Genomic DNA, 13,824 nt, shown 5'->3' with positions numbered 1-13,824 from the left:
ATTAAGCTAGTAGTTTATTATTAGGTGGGAGGTTTTACCCTGTACTCTTATACACAGGTCCAATAGACCACTAACTGTGGTCCAATAGAAACTGCCCCTCCCCCCAGCTGCTATTTGGCTACTGCCCCTACATGCTGCTATTTACATATATATTACATATATACATATATATTTCATATATATGAAGCTGACATTGAACCATATGTTTAATGTCATGTGTAATGTGGCCTCAGTCACAATATAATGTCAGAAATTGCCAAGCTAGGTAGGTAACTGTCATTTTAAAGCATCTCTGCCTACATAGCTAAAACCTACAAAAGATCCATTTTTGTATATTACCTGTTCTATCTATCTATCTATCTATCTATCAATCAATCAATCAGGGGAGGGAGGTAGATTTAGTCATACCTAGAATAGACCTCTCAAACAATCAACAGGACTTAACTTAGTCATGAGTGACATAGAATCATAGAATTATAGAATAGTAGGGTTGGAAGGGGCCTACAAGGCCATCGAGTCCAACCCCCTGCTCAGTGCAGGAATCCAAGTCAGAGCATCCCTGACAAATGGCTGTCCAGCCTCGTCTTGAAGGCCTCCAGTGTGGGAGAGCCCACCACCTCCCCAGGTAATTGGTTCCATTGTCATATTGCTCTAACAGTCAGGAAGTTTTTCCTGATGTTCAGCCGGAATCTGGCTTCCTGTAACTTGAGCCCATTGTTCCGTGTCCTGCACTCTGGGATGATCAAGAAGAGATCCTGGCCTTCTTCTCTGTGACAACCTTTCAAGTACTTGAAGAGTGCTATCATATCTCCCCTCAGTCTTCTCTTCTCAAGGCTAAACATGCCCAGTTCTTTCAGTCTCTCTTCAGAGGGCTTTGTTTCCAGTCCCCTGATCATCTTTGTTGCCCTCTTCTGAACCCTCTCCAGTTTGTCTGCATCCTTCCTAAAGTGTGGTGCCCAGAACTGGACACAGTACTCCAGATGAGGCCTAACCAGTGCTGAGTAGAGGGGAACTAGTAATTCCCAGGAAGTACATTGATTTCAGTGGGTCTGCTCAAAGTATGACTAAATTTGAATCCAACCCATAAACTCCAAGTGAGGAATAAGGACTGCAGTTTAATGAAAACATTTGGTTTGAAATCCAGCAGGCGATGGCTGAATTGTTAGATGAACATCCATGACCATTTGAGCACAGTGGTGGAGAAAGAAAGAAAACTTAAGAAATATGCAAAATCTGACATTTGGAAATTCTTCACAGTGCCTCTTGTATTGCTACTGCCTTACTGCAGGAATGCAAAATACGGTCTCTATGGGTAATCCTCTAGGGAGCATACAGTATTGCCTTACTTCCTACAGTCTATAATCTTCGTTGCAGCACTATGCTCATTGACGAACTATATCTGGATTCCCCTCCCCACACCTGCCCATGATCAAATAGGACACCTTGAAACTAAACCTTTTCATTGGAACTAGATTTGCACAAACTTCCAAACCTGCTGGTAAGAGTAATGCATCATTATTATTTTTAATCTCTAAACAACAGCTGCACCCTGTGAATTGGGATTTAGCTGTAATGTGAAGGAGCTAGATGCCCATCTCCTGCAGTGAGGAAAACTTGCACGCTGAGGAAGGGATAAAAGCCCTGCATAATAAGAATTGTCTATAGCATAGAAAAGTCTCAGCCTAGCACTTGTCAGCATTTTATTAGCACTGATTTAATTTTGTCCATTATTTATGGTTTCTGTTGAATAGACTTCACCTGTTTACCATTTGAGTGCTGGTTTAGTATTAATTTTTAATCACCACCTTGAAAGGCATTCTTAATAGTTCCCTTCTAATGCTTCTAGCTGAACTACCATAGATCAACGTATTATTTAGAGAGCAAGGATTGGATTTACATTGTTCTACAGCAGATTACTGCAAGCCTGGATCAGAAATGAAGGATTACAGGCAGCATAGCAGCCTGTCAAACTGACCCAGTTTCCTTCTGGTGTGGGATGTATTTATTTAGTTTGTCTGTAGGAGTAATATGCATACACTAAGTGTTTTTATCCTCTTGTATTAAAATCTAGATAACAGTTTCACACAAGGGTTTCAATCTCAATACATTCTGCTATAGGGGATTAATATTCTACCACTTATGCAACGTAATCTTCATAGGAGCTAGTCAAAGATTTTGAATTTTCGTTACCGCTGGAAAAAGTTTGAGACTTGCAGGATAAACAGCATATAGATTACAAAGGGGCTTGTTTGTCTCTCTTTAAAGGAGTTCTTTCATATTACCATGACTGAATCCATCAAATTACAAAATTGGGATGCATAGTGTAAGTCAGTGCATCCAAGTTTCTGACATCACTGCACCTTTACTGCTGGGTTGAGTTCAATAAAAGATCCCGGAAAAAATACTAGAGCTGTGAGCAAATGGCCTCTTAATCTTAGAGTAGGGCCTCTGATGCCAGTCTTAGTGCTTTGGCAAGTTCATGTGAGGGAAGCAATCCTTTTAATAACATGGATTCAAACCAGTTAGGGCTTCCAGTTCAAAATCAAACCTAGCCCTTTGAACTGGGCCTGGAAATGCACCAGTAACCAGTACAACTGGCACAGTATCAACGTAATACATCTCGGATGCATGTCAGTAACGAACAGATTTTCATAATTTTGCTTTGGCACCACTCAAAAGAACACTTGTCTGCATCCCAAATCAAATGTCATGAAAATTCAGGTGAGCATTGCTTCTGAGTGCTTGATGATGCATAAAAAATATGACACTCTCATGTATGGAAGATAGATGCACTGGTGTCAGAAGCAGCAGTCTCTACTGCACAGCAATCAAGACAGCTGCAAAAGGCAGCACAATTCAAGGATAGACATATCAGTCTGTTCTTGGTTAGTTGCTTTCCTCTAACACCACATATGAATTTGACTGAGATAAATTCTCCACAGTATGTGGAGGCAGAGAAATTTGGAAGTCCGTTTCACTAGGGATGTCAGAGAATTCCGCCACGGATCTCGGTGAGGCCGAATGCAAGTGCATTCGGCCCCCCGAACTCTGTGGCGGAATGGCCTGCCCCCCCCCGCCCCCCCACGGATTCCCCCCAGGACGAGACTTACCTGGGGCGGATGTTCCGGGCGGCTGTGGCTCTGGCAGCGGCTTCGGTAGCTGCGGCGGCTGGTCTTCTGACCGGCTGCCGCCGCTGCCATTTGCAGTCTTGTCGGGGTTTTTTTTTTTACAAGACGTGATAGGCTACGTAAAGATTTACATAGCCTATCATGGCTGGGTAAAAAAACAAACAAACGTGTACGCAAATGGCGGCGGCTAGGGCCGCTGCCATTTGCGTTCCTTATTTTGGGCCGTCTTAGTCTACGTAAATATTTACGTAGACTATGATGGCAAAAATAAAGGGGAATGCAAATAGCGTAGTGGGCGCTATTTGCATCCCCTTTTGATTCGCCGTTTTAGCCTACGTAAATATTTACGTAGGCTAAAACGGTAAATCAAAAAGGGACGCAAATAGCGCCCGCTACACTATTTGCGTTCCCCTTTATTTTCACCGTCATACTCTACGTAAATATTTATGTAGATTAAGACGGCCAAAAATAAGGAACGCAAATGGTGGCGGCCATAGCCGCTGCAATTTGTGTATGCATTTTTTTGTGTGTGTGTTTTTACCCAGAGCCCTCCGCAGCCGGAAATCCGGCTGCGGACGGCTCTGGCCTGGGCCTGGGCAGCTGCTCCGCGGAGCTGCCGCGGAGCACAGCCGGCCGTGGAGGATTCCGGGGGGGAGGAACGGATTGCCTCCCCCCCGTTGAGGATTCCAGGGGGAGGGATGGAACACCTTCCCCCCCACCACCATCAACATAATCTGCGGAAATGTAAGTGACTTTCGTACATCCCTACATTTCACTAGGGATGGATGAAAGTCCCTTACCTGTTCTCAAAGCTTGCTTCGCGGTGGGGGTGAGGTGCTTCGGTTCTCCCCCTGAAGTTCAAGCGAGGGGGGGAGGTGCCTCGCCTCGCCCGGCCGAAATTCAGGCTGGGGTGGAGGCGCCCCATCCCTCGCCGGCGAAATTCAGGCCGGGTAGGAGCACCCCGTCTACCCGGCCGCAAAAAAAAAAGTAAAACACACACACACACACACACACACCCGTGATAGGCTACGTAACAATTTACGTAGCCTATCACGGCTAGATTTCCAAAGTCAGCTGGGATAGGCTATGTAAATCGTCACGTAGCCTATCACGGGTGACTTTGAAAAAAAAAGAAAAAAGCGTGTACGCAAATGGCGGCTCCCATGGGGACTGCCATTTGCATTCCTTATTTTGACACGTCTAGTTAACGTAAAGATTTACGTAGACTATGGAGAAAATAAGGGCAACGCAAATAGCATTCCCTTATTTTCGCTGTAGTCTACGTAAATCTTTACGTAGACTAGATGTGCCAAAATAAGGAACGCAAATGGCAGCGCCTATGGGCCGCCACCATTTGCGTACGCGCTTTTCCCCCCCCCCAAAGTCAGCCGTGATAGGCTACGTGACAATTTACGTAGCCTATCACGGCTGACTTTGGAAATCTAGCCGTGATAGGCTACGTAAATCGTTACGTAGCCTATCATGGGTGTGGTTTTTTTTTTTTTACTTTACTTTTTTTTTTTGCAATGGCGGCGGCGGCAGCCGGTCAGGAGACCGGCTGCTGCCCCCACCCCCCACGAACCGCCGCCGAACCGCCGCCGGGACCCGCCGCCGAGAGGGACATTCTGCCACGGTCAGTCCCATCCCCGGGGGGGCGGGGGGCCGGCGGAGAATTTCCCCACCAATTTCGGGGGGCCGAATGCGTTGGCGTTCGGCCTCCTGAAGATTCGTGGAGAAATTCTCCGCCATCCCTATGTTTCACCCAATTTCTTCAGGGGGAGGAGATTTCATCAACAGTTTCTTAGGGAAAGAATTCACCATTACCACTGGCATCAGCACAGCTGTTTTCTTTTTCCCTAAGGTTCCTCTTCTCCCCCAGTGCCTCTGCAAGTGGTAGCCACAGCAACTGTGTTGGCAGTGGCTGTGTTGGCAGTCCATAACATCCTGTAATTAGCATTATCCCAGGGTATTGTTGTTGGCGGGGGGGATGGCAGCTGCCATGAAAAACTTATGAAAAATATTCGGAGAAAGTTCTATAAGGTGCCCTACTTTGTGGGGGAGAGGAGAGAAAAAGAAAAATCTCAATTTTTTTTCCAGAAAAATGTCTGCTGAGAAATTCCAGCTCAGAACCAAGAATGTCTACCAGCCTTCCTTGCACTGTTTGTAGTAGTGTGCATTCTAGTTTTGTGAAACCCATGCTATAACAGACTGTACCTTATTACATTGCCATTTGATTCCATTTCTACACCCATTTTATATACCTGCCAAAGGAGGATAACACGGCACGCATCAGATGAACTAGGCTCTACTCCATGAAAGCTTATGTCGTCATAGATTTGTTAGTTTTTAAGGCAGTACAAGGCTCTTGGTTGTTTTTGCTACATGGCTGCCCTCTGGAAGTTGTCACCATTCTGTCACAGGGATTTTTGTGGAGGGAGAGCAGAACAGAATGAACTTGTCTAGGGCACCAAAATCCTTGAAATTGTGGCACTAAGAAAAAAAAATCACAACTGTTATTGTTGACATGTCCATGTTGCCTGGATCACACAAGAACAAACTTATTTGGGGTGAGTCAGTAATCATACGAACAGTTTGGTTTATACAGGTAGAGGAGGGGGCATGAATTAAATTGTTTCAGCTACAGGGAAGAACAGCAACTTTGTGGGCAATGTATTGGCCCATTTAAAGCAAACGTTTTCTCTCTGGCTCAGTGAGTGAAGAAAATGATAGTAGACACCACACAAATAAATGATCCGGCAATGTGACAATGTCTTTCCCATGGTCCCACAAAGAGTGAAAATGAGCACTGCCTCTGAGTACACTCCTGGACTTCTTTGTGCTTATAAATGAAGTTCTCCTGCCAAGCAGCTCGTTTGGTCAATAACCCCAAAGCAATTTAGTGTTGCATTTCCCCTGTGCTCCAAGTACTCGAAGTAACTGGGTACTATGCCAGTGATGGAAGAGATGTTTCAAGATCGGCAAGTTCGTCTTAGTTATTTCCTCTAGGCACCTGCTTTGCTGATGTGTTAATGTCTGTTGCCCTTAGCAATTTCATGCTTGGGCTATCACACACATTTATTACATTACTGAAGCAAAGTTAATAGTAACAAAAATATTCCATTTTGCAAAGATCCAGTGTATCACTCAGCATCCCTGTCTTGTCCATAGCTCTAATATTTGTGTAACACCTTTCATCTACAGTGCTACACAAATATCAGGGTTACACATCTACCAATTAATAGCAAAATATAGGACTGTCATTTTACAAATAGGCACTCACTACATGCAGGTATGAACTAACACTGGCTTTCTGCCTCAGAGGGAGACTTTAGAAAGCATGGAGGTAAAACAAAGCTGAAGTTAAATACAGGAAAGACTGTAACACCTTTCAAGAAATGACCAAAGCAGGCCATGATGGCCAGCAGAATCCAATGCTGATTCCTTAGGCTACATGCTTACAACTGCTTGACTCCTGATTTAGCCTTGAACACATTTTAATTTGTATTCATGTTCAGACATAATACATGTTACCAGGTGGGCAATACAAATTATATGATACCTTCTCATACCACTATTGCTTTTCCTGGGAACACATTGTCCCACTGAGGTGTTTCCTCCACCATGATTCCACACTGCAGAAGTAACATACTGATAGGGCCATGTGTTACCACTGGTAAAAGGGTGCTTTCAGTGCTTATTGCTGTGTGGAGTGTTTGGAAATAGTGCTAATGACTGAAGAGATGAAAATAATTCTGCCTGAATTTGGACCAAACTACACATTGACTTTGCCGCCTTGAGTGCAAGGGCTTTTGTTTCAGGGAGCTTTTACAAGTTGCCAGCATGGGACCCCCTACCTGGATCACGACCATAGAGGGAGGTAGGGTGGCTTTAAGCCTTTTCCCCACACTGGCATCCCAATCCAGATTCCCCCCCCCCTCGCCCAGCACCTGCAATTTGCATTGCAACAAAAAGATCGATAGAAACAACAAAGAGATTCTTTTTTGGCAATGCAAATTGCAGGTGCAGGCCACCTGATCCAGTTTGGAACTGGATCAGGGGCAAAGAATTAAAGCACCCCCACCCCCAGCCCCTCTAGAGTACCAATCTGGATCTGTTTCCCCATGCTGGTGATGTATAAATACAAATTCCTGCATCGAAGGCCACAACTAAGCAGCAAAGGTCATGTTTTGATTGGCCCCAATCTAATACTGGGTGTAATACATACATATTTTTTCAAGCCTTTTAACAACTGAACAGTCTGACAATGTGCAACTTTACAAGTGCTTGATTGCATGACCAGATAGGGCCAGTTCCAGGTAACCAGGTTTGGGGTGCTGCTATACAAAGTACATGATGCTACACAAAAACAAACAAGCAACAGCTAATACACACATCACATTAAAAAAAAAGAGCTGTGCACAAATGGCTTCTCAAAATTCTCCAGCCTATTTGTGGGCAGAGAAATTGGAGGGACAATTTCACCACATTTCTCTTAGGGGAGGAGAAATTCTCCAACAGTTTCTCTAGGGGTGTACGAACCCCACTTACCAGTCCGCTCCAGGGTCCGCTGGGGGGGAGGCGATCCGTCCCTCCCCCCAGAATCCTCCCCGGCCAGTTCCGCTCTGCGGCAAGTCTGCGGAGCCACCGGCCAGGGCCGTCTGCAGCCGGACTTCTGTCCCCTGCTGGGCTGCGACCACAAATGGTGTCCAGCGTAGGGGATGCCATTTGCGTCCCTGCCCTTTGCTGTGATTGGCTACGTAAATATTTATGTAGCCAATCACAGCAAAGGGCAGGGACGCAGCCCGGCAGCGGGCTGCTGTGTAACGAAGAGGACGGACCTGGACTGGCCGGCACTAGGTAGAGTCTGTCCCGACCTTAGTTCGTGGGCTGGTGGAGGGGAGCAGTCCGTTCCGCCATGGACTCTGGGGGGGGGGCGGATTCTAAAGAATACAGCCTCATTGGAGTCCATGGCGGATTTCTCCGCCATCCCTAAGTTTCTCACAGATAGGGCTCACTATTAGCAGGGGTTGCAGCACAGGTTCTTTCTTTTTTCCTAAGGGTTTTTGGTTTATTGCACTGCTTTTGTAGGTGGCAACAGCATCAACTGTGTTGAGGCTTCCACTCTTCTGAGGCAGAATTTTGAATTTCTTTTGATGGTATTTTTGAGCTTACCTAATCACTGCGAGGTGACCAAGGATGCTATGTGTGTTTTCTCTCTCAATTCCACATCTGTCCATTGCTTTGCAGCCTCCCAGGCCACCTGCACTTCCTGAACTGGAAAAGCCCCATGGGAGGAATTGCCTCATGAGGTCTTCCTCATGATGGCTTTAACTGAAGTGCAGGAAACCAAGGAGACTACAGGCTGCCACAGAGACTATTGTGCAATGACAGACAGGACACTCATGCACACTCTTCAGCCACCTCATAAATAAGGTAAGCACAAGAACCCCAAACCCAGCCCCTGAGAATTTCCCCAAAATGTCTCCTCCTTTGAATTTCTTTTTGAAAGCAATTTCTTTTCTATCAAATAGAATAAGAATGGTTGAAAAACATGTGGGATAAATTTTCGGCACAGTACTAAAAAAAACAGGCACACACATACACACACACACACACACACAGAGTGTGAGAGAGTGTGTGTGAGAGAGAACCTCCCTCACTCCTCACCCTTTTAACCTCCCAAGTTGTACCCCCACTCTAGCCTTCTAGTATGCTCCCTACTACCCTCAGCTCACATTTTCCTTTTTTACCGGGTGGCTGGGCATGCTTCAAAACCAGGAACTGGACTGCAGACACCCACCATCTTTCTTTTCTAAGAATGCCTGTGGGGCCTACTTGGGGCCCAGAGGATTTCTTGGAAATAAAGCTGGTGCGGCGCTGCAGGCAGGCATTTTGCTTTGCAGCATGCCAGCCTCAGAGTGTTGTTTTAAACTGGAAAAAAATGTTTGTTTTTTAAACGATGGAATCATAGAATAGTAGGGTTGGGAGGGGCCTACAAAACCGAGTCCAACCCCCCTTGCTCAATGCAGGAATCGAAGTCAAAGCATCCCCGACAAGTGGTTGTCCAGCTTCATCTTGAATGCCTCCAGTGTGGGAGAGCCCAAATGAGGAGGGGCAGTGAGCTTAGTGGGTGCCAAGGTGTCTGTGGGTATATTGGTTCCCCAGGCACCATGTTGGGTACCCCATCCCAACAGCAATGCACCATTTGAGGCATTGGGGGAAACTACAGTGATGACTAGAGCTGGTTGTCCAGTGCTTCGCTGAGCATTGGGTCTGAATGCTTTCATACCTACATGTGTGGCCCAAGACAGGCATTAATGATGGGACCTGCAGGACTTTGGAGCCTTTGGAGCTGACTGAGGTTGTTCATTGCTGATGCCAGTCCTGTGAGCAGATGCTAGAGAAGAAGAAACTCCCGGATGCTATCACACATCAGAGCAAAAGACATCTTGGCACAAGGCATAGGACCCAATTCTCACATTGTTTTCTCCATACTTGGAGAGTATGTGGGCCATCATATGCATTTACCACTGCCCAGCATCTCGCCAACTGGCAGGAGACACATATATTATAATGGAAAGAGGAAAGGAGTAGGGAGCTGATACTTGTGGGTCTTACCCAAAATTCAGATATATCTGTGCCTATATGCAAGCATATAGGTTTTTGATAGGTTTGTATTTGCCCTCTTGATCTATAAGGACACAATTTAAATTTTGCTAACAGGAAGTAGCTCATCCACCACATTAGTTCCAAACAGCAAAGTATAACTCTCTCTTGCCTCTTCCTCCTATCAAGATACAGTAATTGTTATCTCTGTCATCCTGCATAATTTCCCTCACAAATGAGGGTAGCAAGAAAGGGGTCAAATGCTATAATTTTCACTCTAACAAAGTTGAGGATACTGCCAAGGTGAACATTTAATTGCAAGTGAAATTAAAAGAGTTTTGATTGAAAAGACTTATGACAATTTTCTGGAAATTGAGGTTTTATAGCTGTAGTTTCTTATAGGTGAAGTCTCATTTTTGCTTAAATAAAACTCTGTTAAATAAATACTTTAACCATAATACCCATAAGAACTTGAACTAAGATTCTCTGCTTACCCAACAAAAAATCTCATGTGTCTTCCTCTTGTTACATTTTTTTTTAATTCTGCTACTTCTTCATCTACTGATTTTTAATATTGCCTAAGAAGGATCAGCTGCTTGCCTGTCCCCTCCCCTGTCCATTTTACATGCAGCAGATAAATTCCTGCTGGTAAGGCCTGGCTTTGAAGTACGCTATAGTTGTTGACTGACTTGAATAGCTTATGCTTTTCAGGCATTCTGTAAATGATATGGTACCATTCTTTAATGTTACTGTACCTACATCAAGCCAGAAGATTCATACTGAGAAACATTGAATAACATTATCATAGGATGAATATTTTCATTTATCATCATATTTCTTCAATAATGTTTTGAGGGCTGGCTGACTAGTGTTAGAAATAACCTAGGCCTTTTGATCACTTGTCTTTGACTTCAGTTAACCAGACTTTGGACAAATTCAGGGCCAAAACAGAGATTACTTTAAATCTGTATCTAGCAGATATGTCTTTTTTTTTACTCTGGAGCAGACTCACCCCCCACCCCCATCAGGACTCTAGCATGGGAGGCAGGGCACTTTTAAGAGTGGGTACAGGGCCCGCTGTACCTACTGTAGAGTAAAAAAGGAAACTAGAATAGCTGCTATATATGGATTTAAAGAAATGTGTTTTGGCCCTTACACAGCCATGTTAACATGTTGGTCGAGGTGGTGAAGGCAGCACAAGGTGTTTTTTGTTTTGTTCTACTGTTGATTAGTCTTGTGAATGTTCCCGCACATCACTGATCTATGTTGAAATTGTGGCACCGCACACTGCCTCCTGGAGAAACTCTGAAATATGTGATAATATTATAATAAATGTTTACTCACTTCATTTCATTCCATAAAAATGAATGAACAGGAACAGCAGGAACAGGGGAGACGAGTGTCAAGAAAGGCATAGTAAATAGACACACCAGTCAGGAAGCTAGACAAGAACTTTATTGTCTCACTTAAACTAAGAGCCTTTCTAAACAAGGCCTTTATTGTGTGCTTGTGATGGTTCAGTCACAGTAGTTTGTGGGTCCTGGACATGACATCGCCATCCTCTATGGCCTCTCTTGTGCTTTGCAACCATTATAGCTCCCCCCCCCCAAGGAGGTAAGTCTGATATTATTTAGAAATACCAGAATGAGAGTCTTGTGTAATAGTGCAATTCTGCTATACCACAGCACCATCTAGTGGTTGTATGATGAAACATATAGAAAGGTAGAGAAAGAAACCCCCTGGAAAAAAAGCACATGTAAACAAGCTGAACTTACTCCCACAAAGAATCTGGAAAAAGAAGCCTTGGTAAAGGTGCGAGATAAAAGTCTCATGTATAAAAGCCCAAGAAAGAATAGCAACATGAAACTCTTGACTCCATCCAGATATAACTAAGTCCAGTGCCAGATCCTACCTAAGGGCACAATCCTATGGAGATAGTTTTCAGCCTCCGAACTCGGAGGCTGACGACTATTCAATGCAGGGCGACCAGATCATGGAGGCAATCCTCACCTCCGTGCTCCAGCCACCCTGCATTTTTGGCTATACAGGTGATTTCACCTGTATAACCAGGGGGCAGGAGGGGGGAGGTTGCATGACACATAAAGTGGCACATAAAGCTGCATAAAGTGACTTCCGCAGTCTCCACCCTACCCCCAGGACCACCCCCTTCACCCTGCCCCCACATGCCATTTCTGAGCTTGGAGAGATAGCTGGCGCATAGAAAACCACCCCATGTAGGAGGGGGCGGGGTAGGGATTGCGGGGTGTGGTTTCTGGGCTCCAAGGTCAGAGCTTTGTTTCTGAACTTGGAGCCCAGAAACCAAAAGATCCTATGTCCCCTAGACCCTGTCTAGGGTCTATAAATTATATATTGATGCTACCCATACTATGCCAAGTTTGTGTTAAGGGAGGATCTCCCAAGAAGATACATAGGCTTGTGCTGGAACATTACCATTCATTTAGAGAAGATATTTCTGAGATTTGCACTGTGATTGTGGGTAGAATTGTGTTTTTAAGGGCACAATCCTATGCAGATAGGCAGCCGCCTCCAAACTTCAAGACAACCGCCCATCCAATGCAGGGCAGCAGAAGCACAGAGGGGATCATTCCCTCCACTCTTCTCCCACCCTGCATTTGCGGCTAGACAGCCGATTTCCACTGTCTAGCCGTAGGAAGTCGGAGCAGGTGTGGAGGCTGCCGTACAACCGGTATTTTCACCTTCCCTGGCCCAGAACACCCCCTGGAATGCCTCGTTTTGGCCACTCCGGACTCCTCTTCCAAGCTCAGAGCACAGGACTGTTCCACGCTGCCTGCGAGGCAGCGTGGATGTGGGGGGAGGTCAGTTCCTAGAAAACCAGATATCCTATGGCCGTCTAGCTGCTGACTAGCGGCCATAGGATTGCTCCCGCCCATCTCTCTTCTTTTCTGAGGTCTTTTGAATCTATATCTTTTTTTCTTTTCTTTTTTTGCTGTGTACCAGTTTATTTTATTTAGGGGAGTACTTTTTGCTGTATCAGTTGTACATACAGAAAATGAAACAGATGACGGTTTGTCCAAAAGTTAACAGTTTATAGTCATTTCATAGTGATGGTCCATGTGGATTCTTCTGATTTGAACTGCTCAACATGTATTCATATATTGAACCATAAACCACTTAGGTGCAGCTATGTTATGACTGGATCCAAAGGAGGGCAGGGCATCTGTACCTTCATAGCTGTGCAGAAGAGGGAAAACCAGCACTGCAGATCTTCTCATGCCTGCAATGAGAAGGTGCACCTGCTGAAAATTATGCAGCTATAAAAGTTACAGGAAAGCTGTTGCCTTTTGCATCCGGTTATCCTAAGCATGTCACCCAGTAGTGTAGGCCTGGGAAATCATAGGCCAAGGCTGTTCTAAATCATGTACTCACTGGGTGGAATTGAACAAGTCACTAGCTCTTGGCCTCAGTTCTCCATCCCCTCAAATTGGAACACTAATGATCCATTCATGTATGTATGTATGTATTTATATCATTTTCATTCATTTATTACATTTCTATACTGCTCCATAGCCAAAGCTCTCTGGGTGGTTCACAAAATTTAAACACCATTAAAATACATTATATAAAGTATGAAACCATTCACATAAGGACATAAAACAAATAGCACACACAGCAACAACATATATTTAAAACAAATTTAAAACAATCCACCAGTGACAAAAAGACTCTTATATGCTGCCAAATGCCTGAGAGAAGAGGGCAGTTTTAACCTGGCACTGAAAAGATGACAATGTTGGTGCCTGGCAGGCCTTGTCAGGGAGATCATTCCATAAATAGGGGGCCACCACTGTGAAGGCCCTCTCCCTTCTTGCCACCCTCCGAGCCTCCCTTGGAGGAGGCTCCCAGAGGAGGTCCTTGGATCCAGAGTGTGGTGTACAGATCAGTTCATGCCAGGAGAGGCGTTCCTTCAGTACAGTGGTCCCAAGCCATGTAAGGCTTTATAGGTCAAAACCAGCACTTTGAATTGGGCTCGGAAGCATATAGGCAGCCAGTGCAAGCAGGCCAAAATCGGTATTTATTTATTTAATAGATTTATATACTGTTGAACATG

The sequence above is a fragment of the Heloderma suspectum genome, chromosome 3 (assembly GCF_057233095.1).
Source record: "Heloderma suspectum isolate Gila_16-S chromosome 3, 16-S_ref, whole genome shotgun sequence".
In the NCBI taxonomy this organism is placed as follows: Eukaryota; Metazoa; Chordata; class Lepidosauria; order Squamata; family Helodermatidae; genus Heloderma; species Heloderma suspectum.
This window is presented reverse-complemented; position numbering follows the sequence as displayed.